General features: G+C 51.1%; 1 long non-coding RNA gene across 1 annotated transcript; it reads left to right on the forward strand.

Annotated features, from left to right (window-relative positions):
- The first annotated feature begins 1,240 nt into the window (after window positions 1-1,240).
- LOC143643774 (uncharacterized) lies at window positions 1,241-15,077 on the forward strand. Its single transcript, XR_013156388.1, has 3 exons — window positions 1,241-1,603; window positions 3,618-3,758; window positions 13,570-15,077. It is a non-coding gene; the product is annotated as an uncharacterized LOC143643774 (long non-coding RNA).
- The last annotated feature ends 5,961 nt before the right edge of the window (window positions 15,078-21,038 follow it).

Consider the following 21,038-nt stretch of genomic DNA (forward strand, 5'->3'; position numbering starts at 1 on the left):
CCAGTGCCTGCCCATGTAAAACAACAACAAAAAATGTGTTTCCCTACGTCTATATCTATGTATTTACACACAGAGGCAGATATGTCGTATGTATATCACAGTGAATTTTGTTCACAAGGTTTTTTTTTTTTTTTTGGTACATGGCCTGGGAATCGAACCCAGGTCTCCCACAGAACTATCTGTGCACCCCCAAAAGTTTGTTAACCTCTCTTTTCTGGCATCTCCTCTCCTCCTTCCTCATTGCCCTGGATGTTTGAAAGGCATGGAAATAAGTGTGAAGCTCACCGAAATGAGAAGAGAAGCAAAGGCTGCTCACTCAGAGCCTACTACACAAGGGAGTCAGTCACCGTCACTTGCCTTTAGCAGAGACTAGAAAACAGGAGTGCGGAAGCTTCAGAGTAGGTAAAAGGGGGGACTTCAGGTTGCCCTGATAGGAGACTGTGGCAGGGGGAGGCTGGCGGCAGGCCGGTTAGCAGTGGGGCATCCTACATGATGGTTAGGGGAGCATATTTGGCTCTTTCTAGTTGGGCCTAAGTTGGAAATGGGGGCAAAAATTAAAGAAGTTGTGAGCTATTGATCAAGTCCTGGTTAGTTTGGGTCAATTGTAGCAGAGATTATGGTTTGGCTTCTGGGGCTGGTTGCTGCAGATAGTGGTTCATCAAAATCATTCTGGGCAGATAGCTACAAATTGTGGACCAGAGTTCTATTTTTATATATGTCTGGACATTGTGTGTATATTCAGTCTCTCAGTGGGGTTTAAGAAAGAGCAGGAATAATCCTGTGTAGTTAAGTGGGTGAATCTTTATTATGTTCTTGTCTGCCTCCTTGCTCCTGGGCTGTAGGAAGGAATGGGATTTGGCTGCCTTGTTTGCAGCTGTATCTCCACCCAAAGAGGCAGGGCAAATCTTGGTTGAAAAAGCTGGCCCCTGGGGACAGCAATGCTGGGACGCAGGGGTGCAGGGGGCAAGGAGTCCTCTCGTGTTGACTTCAAGCAGTGTCTTGGTCCCTGAGTCTCACTTACTCAGTCACACATCTCAGGTTCACTGAGCACCTAATATATGCCCAGCCTTGTGCAAGAGCCTCTGCAATTGCTCCAAAACTTAGCAGCTTAAAACCACAACAGAGATTCTACCTGTGGGTGGGAATATGCACGGGTCCTGGCCGGCTGCTCAGGCTCAGGTCCCTGCGTTTGCAGTCCCCTGGGGACTCCCCTGGGGAAAGACTGGCTTCCAGGCTCGCTTGTAGGTGGTTGTGGAATCAGTTTCTCCCAGACTGCTGGGCCCAGGGCCTCAGCTCCTCACCAGTTGGTGAGCTGAGGTCTCTCGGCTCCCCGCTGTGTTGGCTTGTTGGTGCAGCAGCTCCTGACGTGGCCTTGGCTTCCCTTGAGCAAGCCGGTGAGAGAGAGAGGAGCGTGTGAACTGCACACGAGTCATGGGCTTTGTGACCCAATCTGAAAAGTGACACCTTGACACTTGTGCGGTGTTCTGTTGAGGGGAGGGCATGCACACAGGGGTAACAGCAGGGCTTGGGGGCCCTGGGGGTCATTTTGGAAGTGCCCAGGACACCTGAATCTATCTCCCTTGTGGGGTGGAGCTGTAACCAAGTGAGTGAGAGGGAGGGTGGCGAGGGAGGGGCCTGGAGAATTGGACAGTGGCCTGACGGGGCGAAGGGGGCACAGATGTCACTGGAGGGCAGTGGGCAGCTGCTGAAGGCTTTGAAGCAGTTGCGTTATTGGTCAGTCGCCTGGTTTTTGGAAGACCAGCTGGGCTGCCTGGCAAGCATGCCTGCAAGGGATCGTGCTGCAGTGTTGGAGACGAGCCAGGGTGAGGAGAAATAGACCATGGAGCCAAGAGGGGGTGACGGTGAGGGCGAGGAGCCCAGGCGAGTGGGGGCCTCGGGACCGAGCATGGGGGAACGGGCCCCAGACCTGCTACTCCAGGTCCTACTTCCCTGTACACTGTCCCCCGATGGGGGCATCCTTGACTCCAAACCCTGGAAAGCCACTGCTCAGAACCACCCCACTCACTGGGCTGAGAAAACCGAGGCCCAGCTATGCATGGGGGGTGGGGGCAGCCCTCCTTCTCCCCCCGGCACCTGTGTGGGCAGGCTGAGGCCCCCACCGAGCACGTGGCATCCAGCTCCCATCAAAACAGCTGGACCAGGCTAGACCTGCCCTGAGCCTGTGGTGGTAGGTGCAGGCCGTGCTGGACAGAGGCCGAGACGGACACACGGACATGGAGAGGGGTGCCATCGGTGAGCCTCCCTCAGGGAGTGAGAGGGGCTCCGAGAACCGCGAGGCCACCAGGCTCCTAGGCGCAGCGCGGAGGTGGGCGCCGTGCTCCCTGGGTCCCACGCTGCCCTGGGGGGCCTGCACCAAGCGCGTTCCCACGGCGCGGCCACTCCTGGGTCTCAGCTGTGCGGCCCCGTGCAGCGGTGGGGGCTGGCGTCGGAAGCCCCCTCCCAGGACCTTGCGTTTTCAGCTGTGCTGCTGTGAAGCTTACCTTCTCGCGGGGGTGAATCTGCTCCAGGCTGCAGATCTGCCGTGGGAGCCCGGCTGCCACCTGTGTGCACAAGGCCTTCCCCCGTGGCAGGCAGGAGCCGGGTCCTCTCCCCAGGAGACCCAGGAAGTGGGGAAGGGACCCACAGGGACCTGCGTCCCACAGTGGCCTGGCCCATCTGTTCCTGGGACAGCAGAGCCCCCACCAGCTCCCCACCTCGGACCCAGGACGAGTGGCCCTACCAGGTGCGGCCTGCTCCGAGCTCCAGGCTGGCTGGGGGCAGGCGAGGGGCAGAAAGAAGAGGCCGCGGAGCCACAGCGGTGGGGAGGCCCTGGGGACTTCCTCCTCATTGCCCCCCCCACCACCACTGGGGAAGAACCCAGAACTGCCCTGCCCTTTGACCACCTCTGCCGTCTGGACCTCATTCACCCAGCCCAGTGGCGCTGACCTGAGACGGGCTGGTGACCCTTCAAGCAGCACCAGGAGCAGCGGGTGGCTGCAGGGTGCAGGCACGACTGGGTGAGGCTGGGGGCCGAGGGTGGGCCCTCGATGGCAGAGTCCTGCTGGGGAGGGGCATGGCCCCAGCCCTGAGTCTCCCTGTCCAGCCTTGTCAGAGCTGCAGGCCCCAGAGGAGAAAGGAGAGGTACAAGTTCGTTCGGAGACGTAGCTAAGGAGTTGGCGCGTGTTACTGGGGGAGCTGCCAAGTCTGAGATTTGTCGCAGGCCAGCGGGTGGACTGCTGGTGAAAGCTCCTCGGTCCTCAATCTGTAAGGGAACTGGCAGGCAGATGAACTAGTCTTGAAGGTGTAGCCTTCCTTCTGGAAACTTCCGCTCCTTGCTTTCACGGCCTGCATCTGATTCCCCCACAGCATTGAGCCGTCTCCTTAGAGTTGGCAGACTGCAGGTGCTGACCCATCTACAAAATTCCTCCAGGCAAGACCGAGGCCGGTGCCGGACCACACAACGGCACATCATAGCCCAGCCAAGCCCACACAGAAAGTTACCAAGGGTTAACACTAGGGAACGACAACCTCAAAACTTTTTGTGAATTATGGGAATATAAATATATAGGAATATTAACTGTCAGTGAACTTTTGCTTGTCTACTTTCCCCCATACAGAATGACATTGAAGCATCCATGTGCTGCAAGCTCACAGGGATGGAAGGTGCTCGAGCGGGGAGGAGGCGCTCTTGGGACTGTCTTCTCCTCCCACTTCCCCCAAGAAAGGGTGACAAAGAAAGACATGTCCAAGGGTCTTAGGTAAGCTTTTCTGATCAGCTCTTTTGGGGAACTTTGCTCTCAGAGGACGTACTTAGCCATCAAGCACTGTGGCAGACGGATTCCACAACAGCTCCCAGTGATTCCCCATTTCTTGGAATTCACGCAGAGGTGTGCTCGCTTGAATATGAGCTGGACTTAGTGACTTGTTCCTGATGAATAGAACATGCAAAAGTGAGGGGACATCACTTCTGAGGTTAGGTTGCACAGGCAAGGCTTCTGTCCTGTTGGTGTTCACTTGCTCCCTCTGCTCCCTCTGATGAGGCCAGCGGCCGGCTGTGAGCTGCCTGGTGGAGAGGGCCGCGTGGGAAAGAACCGGGTGTGATTTCTGGGAAACAGCCAGGGTGTAACTGAGATTTAGTCCAACCTCGCCAGCAGCAGCGTGAGCGCGCCTGCACAGACCCTTCCCCACTGGAGCCTCGGATGCCCACAGTCCCAGCCAATAGCTTGGCCACAGTCTAGGAGAGACCCCGGCCCAGGGACTCAGCCTGTCAGCCATGGCTGGACTCTGAACTCACAGACACTAAGATAACAGGTGTTGCCATTTCAAACCACTAAGTTTTGGGGCATACTTTGTTACATTGCAGTGGATAACTAAGACAAATACAAATCATCCATGTCCATCACAGGATAACCAAGACCAGAGAGAGAGAGAAGGTAAGCTGCCTTAAGTCATGTAGCATTGAGGGCCAAGCGGGGCCTCTTACCCAAGCCTCTTGCTTCCTAGAGCTGTGCTCTGCCCATTGCACTTTGCGTTGCTGTAGAGCAACTTCCCTCCAGAACTTTCTCCCATGCCAGGACCTTCATCACAAATCCCCAGTCTCATGTCCTTCACCTACGAAGTGGGGTGAAGAGTAACCGTGATGGTTAGGTTCTGGTGTCAACTTGGCCAAATGATGATTCGCAGTTGTCTGGTCAGGCAACACTGGCCTGACCATTGCTGCAAGGATATCTCATGGCTGGTTGATAAATCAGAAGGCTGGTGTATTAAATCATCAGTCAGTTGATTGCATCTGTGGCTGATTACCTCTGCCATCAATTAAAGCATGCCTCCAGCAACGAAATAATCCATTCAGTTGAAGACTTTTTCAAGGAATAAGAGAGATGCTTTCACTGCAAGCCTCTCTTGTGGAGTTCATCCCAGATCCTTCATCGGAGCTGCCGTGTTCGCAGCCTGCCCTATGGTTTTGGACTCTTCCATTCCCATGGATGCATGAGACACTTTTATAAATCTCGTATTTACAAATATCTCCTGTTGGTTCTGTTTCTCTAGAGAACCTTGACTAACACAGTAAATAAATGCTGCATGGAAACCATCTGGAGCCCAGCACATAGGTGCTTAGTAACTGGAAGCCTTTCTAGAGGCATTATTTGGTGACATAGTTCTAGGAACTTGCAGGAAATCAAAGCAGTTGGTCAAAGGGGAAACACTAAAAGTAATACATAGACCAAACTTTTATTTTTTTTACTAAAAACGTAAATGGTCATTGATCTTGATGTAGGGTCAGGAACTTTTCTCAGTGTATTGGCTTGCTTATTGGCAACCGCTTCGTCTTTCTTGCACAAAGCACGCCTATGGTGCGGTCTCTATTTCAGTACAGTGAAGTGAGGACTTCAGGATACTGAAAACGTGAAGGCAGGATCCTGGATTTTACAACTGCCCCCACCCCTGACTTTTATAGCTATCTTCTGTCTCCTAAATTGAAAGCAATTACTTTTGGTGACTCACACTTTTGCATTTTCCCAAAATAATCAGTTCAGACCTCATAGAAATGTTATCTTTCTTTTGTTTAGAGTTGTGTTTCACGCGTTTCATTCAAGTTCATGATTCCCAAACGTGACGGATCTATAAGCTGGTGCGGTAACTGCACAGCTGCCCCCTGCTAAGTGGGACACAAGTTCCTGGCCACGCCAGACAGGCCTCACGGGGCCCAGGTCCAGGGCATCACCCGCGTCACTCAGATGTTTTAGAAGAGTAGAGAAAACGCTGACTCATCCGGGAACTGGGGGAGTGGAGCTCTGCTGGGTTTATAACTTCCCACCCAGGCAGAGCTGGAATCATTGTCTCTATTTCACAGCTGAGAAACTGAGGGACTTGCCCAAGTTCACAAAGATTAGTTATCAGAGGTAGCTCTGTTTTCTATTTTAGTGTTTTTTTTTTATCTTTATGAAAATGTTGACAGTGCTGTAATGAAGCTTATCGTCATCTTCATCCCACTGCTATGTGTCAGCGTGGGTCATGTATTTTGACGACTGTTTACTATTCCACTCTGTGAAGTCACCACCGTTAACTCAACCGTTGGTGGGCATTTGGGTTGTTTAATGGGTTTTCACTCATGGAATCTGCTATGAAACCACTGGCATATGGACTGTTGAACCTTTGCACGTGGTTCTCTTGGGCATAGACTATGGAGCTGAGTGTTGTAGGTCAGAGGTTTGGACGTCCCTCTTTGGGAGATCATGTCAAACCGTCTTCCGAAGTGGTGGTGCCAACTCCTGCGGCTACCAGAAGTGCGTGCGAGTGCTCGTCAGTCGAACACTCTTCTGCTGGCATCGCCGACTTCTTAGTGCTTGCCAGCTGAGTGGGTCTAAGAGGGCTTGGCTCCTCTCTGTTCTCTGAGCACACCGATGCCTTTCTTCTGCTGAGGACACTGGGCGAAGCCGCCACCACTGGGCTCACCTCTCTGCCCGGTTCTCCTAGCTACCTCCTCTCTCTTTTAAAAAATGTGCTATTGGGGTGACATACACTGTAACTCAAAATTGCCAGTTTAACCATTTAAGTGTTCAATTCAGTGGCGTTTAATTACTTTACAATGCCGTGCTACTGTCACCACCATCCATCACCAACATCTGTTCATCACCCTAAGCAGACACTCTACACTCATTAAAAAATAACTCCCCCTCCTCCCTCCCCTCGGCCCCTGGTAACCTGTAATCTACTTTCTGCCTCTATGAATTTGCTTATTCTAGATATTTCATGCAAGGGGAATCGTATTGTCCTTTTGAGTCTGGGTTGTTTCACTTGACGTAATGTTTTCATGTTCCTTCCACGCTGTCATATCTATCAGAACTTCACCTTCTTAGTGACTGATAGTGACCCGTCACATGGACAGACCCATCTCATTTATCCACCTTCTGCTGATGAGTGCTCGGGGCGTGTCCGACTTCTGGCCGCTGTCCACGCAGGGCCCGAGTGTCTGTCTGGGACCTGAGTCTCAGTCCTTTGGGGATGGGAGTGGACCTTCCGGGTCGTGTGGTGGGTCTGTGCTCTGGGTCACTCTTTGTGTCCCAGTGGGCCCTTCCTCCACCACCCGCCAGGCGCCCGCCTCTGCTCCATTCAGCACCTCGTCTCTTCTCTCTGACCTCGGTGTCAGCTCACGAGGCTGTACCCACCTCACTCGCCCTGTTCCCCTCTGGCGCGGTGCCGGCACGCAGCAGGCCCTGATAAAAGAGCTAGTGCGCGGATGGGGCTGTCCCCGCAGGATGCCTCCCACTGGGCATCACTCTGGCCCGACAACTAGTAAAAGTGTAGCATCATCTGACCTCCACACCCCAGCCTACTGTTTTCACCAGCAGTGATTTCACTGCCAGTGACGGGCAGACCACTTGGGATGCATGAAGCAAAGCGGGATCACGTGTCACTTCTTTGGGGGTTCGGTGCTGCCCGCTGGAGCCTGAGGGATCACAAGGGCAGGGGACATGGGAGGTCACGCGGGCGTGAGAGAGAGGAGGTGAGTGCGGGTGCAGCCATAGACTCACCTCCTTTCTTTGCTTGAGAAACATGGAGGGTGGGGGGCGGGGATGAAGAGCCAGGGACACCGAGGCCGGGGCAGGGCCTTCTGGGGTCTCACTGCTCCATCCTCTGCCCTCCCATTTCATCCCTGTATCCCGTCCCCACGGCCTCTGCGCCCACCCCCCACCCCCCGGGCCCAGGAAGGAGTGAGCTGGGGAGGGGTCTCTAGCCCATGATTAACCCTTTCCAGAGGCCTGTCGGACCAGGCAGGACAGGGACAGACACCGGTGCTCCTCGCACTGCAGACAGCACACCATAGGGGCTGGAACCAGGCAGCAGGAGCAGGGAGCTGAGGCCAGGTTTCCTGGGGTGCAGGTCTTTGGGGGGGGCCTGGTGGGGGACAGCAGGGCACTTATATCCTTGTGGTCTTTCCACACCTACATTATCCTGGGACTGAGACCGGAAGGGCTCTTCTGCACCTGCCCCCATGTCAGTGCCTGACCAATATTTGAATGGGTGAATGAATGATTGAAGGAATGAATGAATGAAACGGCCCCCTGGACTCAGAATCACAGAGCGTCAGAGTGCAAAGGATGCTTGGAGATTTTCTGTTTACACGTTCTTATTCTCTCTTGAGCCAGACATTTGGGGGAGAATCTGATGAAAATTATGGTCCTTTTCTCCAGAAATTTCCTCTTACCCACAAAGCTCAAAGCTTTTAGTGTTCCTTGGAGGGACTGCATAGACCCAGAGGTTTTCCATGGGGCCCTGATGAAGTCTACTCCTGTCATTTTATAGGTGGTGAGAGGGGCGCCTAGAGAGGGGCAGGGATCTGCCCGCGTCTCCCCGAGCCGATGGCTCAGCTCTTCCCATCCTCCTCCACCCCCTGCTCAGACCTCTGCACACGGCGACTGCGCCTGCCACTCACCCGCCATGGGATGTGCCCCAGCGCCTGAGCTCCCGGTCCCTCAGTCTCCTCATCTATAAGACAGGATAACCACACTCATGCCCCTGGCTCTGTGTTGGGACTAAACACACATGATGTCAGGTTCCCACCAATGCAGGCCCCACATGCACACCAGCTACCCCCATCCTGCCCCGCTTCAGAGCTGGATATTGGAGCTTCAGAGGAGGCCAGCATGTGCTCCAGCTCCCAACACGAGAGGGAGCCCAGTGAGGAGAGCCCCCCTTCAGGTCAAATGGGATCCCCACCTCCATCAGTGGTGTTTGGGGTGACGCAGACATGCTGTGTGCCTTTGGACCTCCATCTCCCAGTTGACTGCACTGAATGAATGCTAGTTCAGTGTTCCCTTCCAGCTTTAAAAGTCGGGATTCCACAGACAGCATCCCTCAGACCATCAGTGAGTCGTCCCCACATCACCTGGCCACGGGGACTGCTGGGTCCCCACATCAGCTGGCCGCGGGAACTCCCTGGAGGGGGGATTGACAAGCACCTTTAGTGGGGGATCGGGGGGCTAGGTGGCAAGGAGCATGACCAGGGGTCTGCTCTGAGGGGGAGTGCACCTGGGTGAGTGGTTAGAGCATCGTGGTGGTAAGCGATCAGGAAGAGTCGTGGAGCTTCCCAAGGGGGTACTGAGGGAAGATGAAAGTCCAGTATGGGGGACCTCCTGTCCCTCCATTCCCTGGATTCTGCCTTCTTAGAAATGGTCTTGATGGTCCAGCTGCAGGCTTTGCAAGGGCAGGGTCTGTCTCTGACTTACCCTTACCATCTGCCCAGAGCCCGGCACATATTAGGTGCCCAGTAAATATTTGTTGAATGAATGAACTACCAGACTGCAAAGGCATAGACCCTGCTGACCCCAGCCTGGCCTGCAAGGCTTATCAGCGAGAGGGCAGTGGTGGCCCCAAAGCCCCGGCAGCACCCATGGGCATTCATTCAGGCACTGTCTACACCCAAAGCCCCCCGACACGCCTCCCGGCCCTGGCATGTGCAGACGTCCCCGGGCCACGCTTTCCCATAGGCCAGGCCTCGTGGGTTGTCAGGGAGTTGGACTCTGGCCTACCCAGTAAGCTTCCACTTGGGTCATTAATAACAGTGCATTTTATTAAAGGAAAGCAGGCTTCAAAGAGCTGCGGGTTTATGGGAGGAGACTTGGATGGAAGTTATTATTTTTGCTGCTCCATTTTGCCCCTCGTTTTCTGTCTCTTCTGCCTTCCATTCAGCCCATGTTTGATCTCTTGCCTGTGCCGGCTTGGGGTCCCAGGGGGAATGACTATTGCATCCATGGATGGAGGGATGGGGAAACACCGTTTGAACTAGTCTCTGGCCCAGGCGCTTTGGCAGGCATGGGCGTGGTGGCTGGGAGAGGTGTCTGGGGTGGTTTGAAGTCAGGGGGTGGTGGTGAGGACTCAGTGGGAAGTTCTCTGCTGGGTCAGGTGAAGAGGGGGGTGCGGTTAGCAAAAAGCCTGCCTGAGAAAGAGCCAGAACGTTTGTGCTCCACCATCCCTAATGTATATTGCTGAATGCTCCCTACCAGTGTCTGGGCTGGGCAGGGGCAAAAACAGCTACAGGTGGGGAAACACAGGCTCCAAGAGACTGTCAGGTCCCACGGTCCCACGGCTGGGAGGTGGAGCTGGGATGCAGCGTTTGGGCTGATGGAAGCCTGCCCTTCCAGCCACTCTTCTGTATGCCGTCTGCCCAGTGGGTTCAGCCACAACCTCATTTGTTGTCCTGCGAGCTGCAGGGCAGCATGTGTCTTAGGTAATTTTCTAGCACGTGGGCTGTCAGATCTTGCCAAGAAAAGAAAATGAGAGTCCTGAGGGCCTGCCAGGAGCCAGCACTTTCTGTGTCCTTTACACTTTGGTCAATCCTTCAAGCAGTTCCCTGGAATGACAGTCCCGAGGCCCCAAATTACAGAGGAGGAGATTGAGGCCTGTAAAATTAAAATTCCACCAGCAAGCGACAAAGTTGGAATTTGAACCTGTCAGGCTGGCTGCCTGGCGCGGAGCTGGATCTCCCTTGAGAAAGTCATGTGTGAGGGGCTGATGTGATTTCCAGAGAGGAAAAAGCTCGCGGGAAGCAGCTCAAGGACTGAATGGGTGCCTGGGGTCTCTGAGCCCCAGCAGCACTGAGGAGGGGCGGCTGGGCCTGGGGTCTGCTCCGGTCTGGCCACTGACTCACTCTGGATTTTGAGCCAGTTACTCCTCCCTTTGGGCCTCAGTGTCTCCAAATGTAAAACTGAGAGGGGCAAGAAGGGGTGTGTTTGCGTGAATGTAAGGACTTTCCAGCACTGGGATTTTTGGGAAAACTTCTCTCCCAAGTGATCGAGTCATTTAGAACCAAATAAGCCAATTTTAAAGTTTATGTGTGTGGTAGTTAGAGTCAGTTGTCAACTTGGCCAGGTGAAGGCACCTAGTTCTGTAGCTGTGGACATGAACCTATGGCATGAACCTCATCTGTTGCTGATTACATCTGCAGTCGGCTAGGAGGAGTGCCTGCTGCAGTGAATGACATTTGACTTAATTGGCTGGTGCTTAAATGAGAGACTCAACGTAGCACAGCCAAGCAGTTCGGCATTCCTCATCTCAGCACTTGCAGCTCAGCCCAGGCCTTTGGAGATGCAGAAAGAAATCACCTGGTGGAAAGTTGTTGGAACCCAGAGGCCTGGAGAAAAGGCCAGTAGAGATCGCCCTGTGCCTTCCCATGTAAGAAAGAACCTCAGTGGAAAGTTAGCTGCCTTTCCTTCAAAGAACTAACAAAATAAATCCCCTTTTATTAAAAGCCAATCTGTCTCTGGTGTGTTGCACTCCAGTAGCTAGCAAACTAGAACGATGTGGAAAGATAAATAAGCAAGAATAACCAATGACCAATAACTCCAAGATAGAAGAGCAAATTGAGAAGAGAAGGCCTATGAGGTTTTAGAAAAGACTACAAAGCCCCAGTGATTAAAGCTGTATGGAACTGGCACATGGACAGATAGAGTGATAGGCCAGAAGTGTGTATTTCTACCCAAATAACAATGGGAATCTACTGCAGGGTCAAGGTGGTATCTCAGGTCGGGGAAAGAGCTGAAATATTCAATAAATGATATTGAGACAAGTGGGTGGTCATGTGAAAAAGAAGTTAGATCACACCCACATATCTGTAAAATCCCGACTGTATCAACAACTGAAATATAAAAAATAAAGCCACGATGAATTGTGGTGCATTCATACAATGGACAGCTGCACAGCAATGAAAAAGAAAAAGCTACTGGCACCGGCAAGACAGACAAATCTCATACTTATTTTCGTGATTAAATGAAGTCAGGCCCTGAAAGTTTATATACTTTAAAATTCCATCAACATGAACTGCAAAAGCAAACAAGACCAATTGTTGTTTATAGAGTCAGAATCGCAATTTCCTCTTGAGCGGGTTGGCCGTTAATCGAGAAAGGGGTGTGAGGGACCTTTGCAGATAGATGGAATTGTTCTATATCTTGATCTGGGTATGTGCATGTGAGAAGTTATTGAGCTGTACACTTAGAGAAGTGGACCTTATGAACTTTACCGTATGCATTTGATCCTTTGATTTAAAAAATAAATGATAAATATGGTCACAAAAGTACTAGAAGAAAACATGGACAACTTCCTTTACAGTCTTAGAGAGGGGAAGGTCTTCCTACTATGACTCGATATCCAGAAACCATAAAAGATAAGATTTGTACATTCAGCTACATAAAGTCAAATTCTTTATGCAGCATTAAAGATCACAAGGTCAGAAAGGGCTCATTTCCCCCAAGTCCTGCTCCTGGAACCCTGGGAGAAAAAGCCCAAGAAACCAGTGATGGGCTCCCCTTTTTCTGGTCTGATTGTTTCCCCTCCAAGAGTCTTTTCTCTCTAAGGGCTGGGGTCCCCCTTCCTCACGCAACCTGTTGGCTGACAAAGAATAATGAAAGGAAATGTGACGGACAGAGTTGTGATCTCAGGAGAGAAGACCAATGGTCGTTCTTTACTATAGTTTTAAAAGGTAAATTTTTAGGTTGATGTGTTTATCAGTCTCTCTCTCTCAGACACACGCACACACGCACGCACACACACACACACACACAGGTATCCCTTGCTTTGTGCAGTTCTAACACGCACGAATTTGTTACTGAGGTTTAGTTGAGTGATATCAGTCCCCCAACGACAGGGCTTAATTTCAGCTACCGCAATGTATTAACTGAGTAATTTCATAAAATGCAGACTTCATCACTCACCCTTCAGTCCACAGATCGGTGCGTGAGTGACAGATGTGCATTGTGATGAGTGACCGGTCACATCACATCTTTCAAAGTCTGTCCTTGTCCATTTGTCATTCAGCTCACACACAGAGAGCAAAGCATAGATCTGTGTTGCCTCCTCATCTCCCTGTAATAAACCCATATGCCATTTTACAAAAAAAGGGTTATCAAAAGAGGAAGTTGGCCTACAACATGAAAGTGCAGCAAAAAACACCAGAAACACCACCCGAGTGTGAATACTGGAACTGAAATTCAGATAGAATATGAATGGAGTTACCGATGGGATAGCTGATGGTGGGCATGTTGGCACAGTTGCATTTCGGGAGACTCCACATATTTTGTCAGAGGAACTAAGTGCAGACAAAATTATAGACATAAATGTGAAAAGTAGTGATATTGAATAGGATGATCCCGAGGAGGTAACTCCAGCAAATCACTTCACATTAAAGGAATTCTCAGAACAATTTCATGGCATTGAAACTGCAGAGGATAAAAGTCTCTAAACTGATCCAAACTTAGAAAGGAGTATGACAGTTCCCCAAGGCATACAAAAGATGCTTGCTCTATATTGTAAATTTGTAAGACAAAAAATAAAAAAAGAAGGCAAGCCCTATTCAAATTACTCATCATAAGGTTTTTAAAAAGGATTAAATACTTGAATTTTTGACATTTCTAAAGTTTTAAATAATGGAGTACTACATTTTCCATTTTTTTCATTTCACTCTACATTTATATTTGACATTAAGGAAGTTTTTAATGTTTTGACAAAAATAGAGTTTAGAGAACAATCCTAGTTTTTCCCATGAATCATTATGATCCTCTTTCACCATTTCAGCCACAGGCCCACCCTACAGGCCCACCAAGGACAGCTGCGTGTGTATCTCCGCACACAGTTTACGGAGAGTGCAACCATATTATCAGCACAACCAGGAAAGAGCATTATTGGCACATGCAGGCTCTGTGCATGTGTGTGGACATATATGTGCTGAAACAATGAAGAATGAACTGCAGGGAAAACTGCTGGCCTGGAAGCTGACCACGGAGGCTGGGAAACTAACAAAGTTAGAAGAGGAAAGCTCTACTGATGAATGTTACTTAAGGATTTCCCCCACAGATGTGGACTGTTCCCCAACTCTGCCTTGTCATTCACCCACACAATGGCAGTGACTCTCCCATTAGGCAGTGGGGTGTCGGGGCAGTGCAAAAAGGGCCCTGGAAGCCAGTAGGGCTGGGTCCTCATGGGAGCTGACCCCACACCTCTGGTGACCTGAGTCATGATGGCCCACCTCTCAGAGCTTTTGCTACAGGTTGACCCAAGAGGCTCTGGCTGTCAGTGCGAGTCACATGAACTTTGATATAAGTTTTATCTGGTTATGGCAGAAAGAATACACTGATGTACTCAGCAGCATAGCCACAGGGTCCCCAAGGAAACACCTGGAAGGGAGTGCTTCAGGAACTGCCTTTCCACATCAGGTGAGAATACCGTGGTAAAGCTATGACTTGAGGATGAGTGATAGTCCTTGTTTATCATCAACCGACTGTGGTTATTGGGGAAGACCACCTGAAAACACAGTGGACTGCAGCCCCATAGCAGAGGACAGAGCCTCATGTGTAAAGCCAGAGACTCGGTACCAAGACTTAGGAGAGAGAAAAGGATGAAGACAGAGACATGTCATCGAACATGAGAGAGATAGAAAAAGAGACATAAAGAGGAACATAGAGACAGAGTCGCAAAGAGAGAGAGTAGATCATGAGATAAACAGAGAAAGAGAGTCAGAATGAAAGACAGAAACAGAGAAATTCAGACTGAGACAAATGGAGATAGAGAAAGATAAGACACATAGACACAGAGAGACACTGAGTGTCTGAGAGCAAGAGATTGAGTACTTTAGAATGAGAGAGATTAGAGAAAGACAGAAGCAGAACGGGGCAGAGGCAGTGGGGAGAAAAGACGGGAAAGAAAGATGGAGGAGAAAAAGAGCCAGAGAGATGGAGAAAGCTCCAAGGGGAAGGGATGGAGGCCACCCAGGGAGCCCCTGTCTGGGACTGGGCTGTGTTCTCTGTGCCTTAAACCACAGCTCTGACTGTTCAAAGACTGTAGCTGAGAAGTTAAACCCAAGCACACCCCAGAGAGCCGCCTGGGGTGAGGGCTTGGAAGGCGATCCAGAGATGTGAGACCTCAGAAGGTGTTGGATAGAGAGAGAGAGAGAAACCTGCGGTTCTTTTGGTCAAACCAAAATTATGATTGTCCAGCTCAATTTCGGGAGCTGGTAAGATCCCCAGAGCAGGCCTTGTACTCTTTCTGGGTTTTATGGGAGCTGGAACATTGTGGGTGTTAAGCAAACATGCTCTTTCAAGTTCAATCACAGAGGGAGGCTGGATGGCAGCTATTAAACAGAGCAGCTCTCACAGCTGGAAAAATAAACCCATGGGCTGAGGCATCACCCAGCAGCATGAGCCGGGCCCCTAATCCAAGATGGCAGAGGGAGCCCGTGGTGACTGGGAGCTGTGCACTTCAGAAAAACATGTTGCTAATCTGAGTCCATTCCTGTGGGTGTGAGGCCATTGTAAATAGTACCATTTGCTGAGGCTACTTCAGCTAAGGTGTGGCCCAACCCAATAGGGGCAGGTTTTAATCCTATTACTGGAGGCTTCACAGAGAAGACCACAGAGAGAGACGCCTTGGGGAACAGCCAGAAAGCGGAAGTTGGTGGAAACCGGAAGAGAAAGGAGCAAACGCCGCCATATGCATTCCCATGTGGCGGCAAAACCTAGGGACCGCAGGACCTCCGGCCAGCCAGAAGGTACTGAGCCCAGGAGGAAGCAAACCTTCCAGCCCCTGAAACTGTGAGCCAAAACATTCCTGTTGTTCGGCCAACCCATTGTATGGGATTTGTTTTAGCAGCCGGGAAACTAAAATCAAGCCCTTCTGCTGTTATAAAAGGGAGCTCTGGGGTGACCATGGGGTCCAGGTCTCAGCTTAAAATCTCAAGGCCAGTAACTGTGTGACCAGGCAGGCTCTTAGAAATGAGTGGCAACATGCTTTATGGGGAACAGACTAGATAGGGGTTAGCGTCAGTTACAAACATTCTTATTTCCTTACAAACATTCTTATTTCATCTTCAAAAGATCTTATGATGTAGACCCAATTGTTAGCCCCATTTTACAGGTGGTAAAACTGAGCTCTCCTGACTTCTTCAAGGCCACCATCAAATCAAGACTTAAATTCAGATTTCCCACTTTCCCGGCCAATGCTGCCCATGGTACTTCCATGGGCGTGATGAGAGACCCCAGGTACTTCCAATAGGAGGCCCCTGCATTCACCCTGACCCTGGCCACTGCAACCGCCTTGCACTGGGGGTATGGAAAATAGGGCCAGATAGAAGGACTGTGACTTCTTACCAGGCTGTTACATGGAAAAGTAGCCCTGCCCTTCCTTGTGGGCACCCTCCTCCACTGTATGTAACCTGTACCCCAAGATGCTCCTTTAAGAGGTAGGCGGATGTGGCCCCAGAGACTGAGAAATGGTGACAGGGCTGGGGAAGGGCAGCTATGAGCTTGTTGACCCAGCAACCTTATCTTTCTCCTTTTACTGGTAGCAGACTTTCCATTTCTTCTGGAGGTCATTTCCCCTTCAACCCCATGGGGTTCTGGCAGAGCTGTCCATTCCAGAACTTTCCCTCCCCTTCATGAGGCTCACGTATGACACTGTCTCTGTTAAGATGATTTCATCTGTAATTTAATACATAACTACCAGTAAGTTAAACTATAAAGACATTTAATTTTCTTGCATAAGAAAAAAATCTGGAGCAGAAATTTATAAATGTGATGTAGCAGCCAAACAATATCATCAGAGACTCAGATTTTTATTATTCTACTGGCATTTGTGAGCTGGATATTTGTTTCCATGCTTGGGCTCAATTTTGCCAAATCTTCTTCTCAGGCTTCAATCCCGGTATTGGCTGGAGCTGCAGTTCTTACCAGGAGCTTAACTGGGCCCAGCTCCACTTCCAGACCCCTTCAAGTTGTTGGCAGAATTTGTCTTCTTGCAGTTGTAACACTGAGGTCTCTGTCTTCTGGCCAGCTGCCAGCTCCCCGAGGCCACCCTCAGCTCCCTGCCACATGTCCCCCTCACAAAATGACAGTTATCTCTTCAAAACCTGCAAGAGAGCCTCTCTCTCTCCAGTCTACTGAGATGGAGTCTTATATATGAAGCATAATCATGGAAGTGACACCCCATCAGCTTTGACATATCCTCCTGCTTAGAAGCAAGTCACAGTTCCATCAGATTCAAGGAGAGGAAATTATAAAAGGGCAGGACTCACTGGGGGACTCCTTAGGGTGTGTTTGCAAAGATCACTCATCGTCTCTTGGTGGCGTTTTGGCCAGAGGTGGAGGGAGAGCTTGAATGATCTTTTGGGCAGGTCAACAACCCAACTAGCATGCCATTCAGAGCCTCGGTGAGCTGGGTTCTGGTGGATTCCTTGGTACCAAGCTGGGTTTGCCAACCTCTAGCTGGCTGGCATATCCCACTCCCTCTCTGGGAGACCTTCTCTGGGGTTCAGGAGGCTGGCTGGGACCTAGCGCGTGATGATGAGTGTCTAGGCCTGGGCCAAGGCCCCGAAGCCCGGGCACTCCCTACAGCTAGGTACCCAGTGGAGTTCCTGCACGTGCAGCCTTTTAAATTCCCACCACAGCTGGCACCACAGGCAGGGGATGAGAAACGCCTAGAAGAATATGGCAAATTCTGACTCCTGAGTTCTGGCTGTTGAGTCTCAAGGTCCTGCCCACTTCTCCAGCTGTGCCCCCTCTCCTGTACGCTGCCCCCATGCCTTGGCTTTTCCCTGTGTCATCCATCAACCTGGTCTTGTTTAGTTATCTGCTCCTGAATCTCCCATTCACTCCATCGTTCATCGATTCATTCATTACATAAGAACTTATGATGAGCCAGGCACAGGCTGAACACAGAGAAGACAGCAGAGAACAAAATGAAAAGGTAGACAAACCCTCTGTTTTCTTGGGGCCTGGAGCATTAGACAAATGAACAAACACAGTATACACATATAAAAACGTTATAGAAAAACGTTAGGGTGAGAAGTGTTGAAGAAAGCAAAGCAGGATAGGGGTTTAGAGAGAGGCTTTTGCTTTAAATAGCTGGTTGGAGAGGCAGCTGAATTACAGCCCTGAGGGTAGCTGGGGCAGAGCCTTTCAGGAAGCGGGAACAACTTGTGCAAAGGCCCTGGGGCACTAATGTGTTTGGGGCACTTGAGGAAGAGCAAGAGTTAGAGAGAGCCAGAGCACAACGGAGCTTTCGTTCACATAGAGGAGAGATCATAAACAGGTGCACAACTAAGCACACAAATTAGATGGTGATAGGTGCTAAGAGGGAAACACACAGGGTGCTGTTGGAGTGATAACAGGTGGGACTTACTTTGGCAAGGGTGTTAGGGATGGAAGCTCTGAAGAGGCGGCATTTAAGCCGTAACACTGAGAGGAAAAACTGTTATTCAGAGTTGAGGAAGGAAAGAAGGTTTAGAAGGTTTATCAAACATAGTGCCTGGCACAGAGAGAGCACTGAGACTCTTGTTGGCTCCGGGGTCAGGGGGGTGGGGAGAAAGGAAACCTCCAGGTCCACGGCTGCCAATCCCAGAGGGCTCGCCAGCTGGGCTAAGGAAGCTGGGCATCAGTGTGAGGACAGGGGACACCTGTGATAATTTCTCATCTCGCTCCCTTGCCCTGGCTGTTGTGAGGACAGGGCTGGAGCTCTTCCAGGCTGCACCGCAGGGAAGACAGCAGTGATTCCTGCGGCCCTTGGGTGGGTGCACCATGAGTGCCCCTTTGCCCCCTTACTCCCTCTTAGGCCTCTCCTTTAACCCCTGGCACCCTCAGAGAACAGGAAGAGCAAGAGTAACTGCGATGGTGTTGACACCTCACGCAGAAGCGGCACTTGACAGTTTGTAGAGTGCATTCACGTCTTTTCTCGCACTTGATCAACCGAATGGTCTCTGAGGCAGGTGCCAGTTTACTCTCCCCGTTACCCCCTCCATTTCATAGCAGAGAAACTGAGTCCCAGAGAAGCCAAGAGATTTGCTAAGTGCAAAAACCTGAGGCTAGGGTTTGCCCTTACAGCAACAGAGCCCAGAAAACTTCATGCTATTTTGTTTCTGTGTGCGCGTGTGTGCGTATGTGTGCGTGTGTGGATTGGGGCCGATCGCCCTGTAGGGCGGATGCTGGAGAGACTGATCTAGTGATTAGTCAAGCCATGTTGGCCACGTGCCATTGCCAACCCCGTGCCCATGGGAAAGGCAGGCCCCACGCCCCGCAGTGTGACAAGGGCATTCCTCTCCCTGGGTTGCACCAGCCTCAGGACAGAGAGGAAACCAAGGAGGGTTTACAAGCTGACACAACAAGAGACACAGGCTCATAAACTGGCTCCTCTTGGTCCCCCTGCAAAGCTGTTTCATCAGCATTTCTCCTTTCTCATTTCTCCTTCATTTGTCTCCTGGCCATTAATCTACGGACTTGGCAAGGGTCTCAGGCGCCTCAGTCACCTCCTGCCCTTCCTAAGCATCCTTCTTGCCCTTCCTGGGGGCTTCACTGGGACTGGACATTCAGCAAATCATTTCCCTTCTCCTTCTCGCGTCCATGCATCCATTTGTCTGACCTACTCATGCAGCCATGCGGCCATCCGTCCACATCCATCCTTAGGGTCATGATGCATACAAAGGGCTGGAAAGATGGACAAGGCCTTCAGGCTTTGGGTTGTTGGATATGTCAGGCTGCATGAACAGGAGAGCATGCACGTGGAAAGGATTGGCAGAGACGGTGTGATGGTGTGAGAAGAGGTTGGAAAGCTCCAACTCTGGCTCCATCTTTCCAGGAAGGAACTTGCTTCTGGCAGTCATGGGGAGATGCCTGAGGACTTTTTGGGTTTGATGTGATGCCACAGGCTTCTCCTAGGCCTCTCCCCTGAGCTGGTAGCTTTTTCTCTCAGGAAGATGAGTTGGACTTACAGAGCTGGTGTAAGTAACCTCTTGTTCCAGCAGCACTTTACCTCCATCCATCTTCAGAATGGTCTTTAAAGCACATATCTGACCACATCCTTCCCCTGCTCAACAGCTTTCTGTGGCACCCCAGAAGCTTTAGAATAAAGTCTAATCTCCTTTGCTTGGCCCTAAGATGTCCTTTCAGTCTCATCTCCTTCTACGTTCATACCCCGTGCCTGATTCTTTGCTGTATTTTCAGTGTTTTTCAATGATCCTGGCACACGGTGGTGTTCAAATCCATCTTTAAGGAAGATTTGTAAGCTTGTGTTCAAGACAGGGGTGTGTGTACGGGGGAAGGGGGCAGAGAAGTGGGCGTGAGTGCCGACGACGTGTATAAGGTGGGAGGGAGGGGCTAGTGGCATATTTGGGCTGGCCTTGTGTGTGCACACAACAAGCAAGGACATCTGGCCAGGTGCACCCACCTGCAGACCAGGTGGCTTTCAATTCTCATAGCTAAGCAGCCTCAGCCATCAGCTCAGGACAAGCCTCTGGCAGCAGCTCTCAGGGACAGGCTCGGCAGTGCTGGCGAAGCTGGCAGCTTGGTGATCAGAAAGAATCCAGGATGGGCCTGCGACCCAGTGGAAAAATGAGTCCACAGCATGCCAGACATGCCTGGTTCCAGGCTGGGTGAGCTAGTAAAGTGACTCTGAGGTGGTTTGGAGCCGCTGTGGAGGGGCTAGGGAGGAATTTTCTCATTTCTCATAAAACCTTAATCAGTGTTAGTCACTTAGAGTGATTATGAGGGCTTAAAATAGCCACCAGCACCAAGCTTTAATGACACATCTGAGGCCCATTTTGCTTTGTTTCTCCAGGGAGCAGAGCTGAGACTGTAATGGTCACACAGCTGTCTCCCTGCCAGACCGAGAGAGGCCTCAGCTCGTTGATGCAGGGACGGGTCTGGCCTGTCTGCTGGTCCCCAGGCCCCGCACAGGGTCTGCAATGGATGAAGCGCCCCACAAGGGTTTGGTGACGGCCCACGGATTGCCTGAGGGGCCTGTCCGCTCACGAGCCCTGCTCCCTGATTTATTGCCCCTCAGAACCCTTTCCCCCACTTGCTGGTTTCTTACATTCCGCTCACTAGAATGTCATCTGTCCTGTTCACTGCTGCGTGCTCAGTGTCTAGGACAGTGCTTGGCATATAGTAGGAGCTCCAGATGGATGTTTGGATGGAGGAGAGGGAAGGAAGGGAAGAGGAAAGGAGAGAGATGGACGGAAGGAGGTATGGGTGGATGGATGCTGCCAAGAGGAAGGGAGGGAT

Source organism: Tamandua tetradactyla, chromosome 8 (assembly GCF_023851605.1).
Source record: "Tamandua tetradactyla isolate mTamTet1 chromosome 8, mTamTet1.pri, whole genome shotgun sequence".
Lineage (NCBI taxonomy): Eukaryota > Metazoa > Chordata > Mammalia > Pilosa > Myrmecophagidae > Tamandua > Tamandua tetradactyla.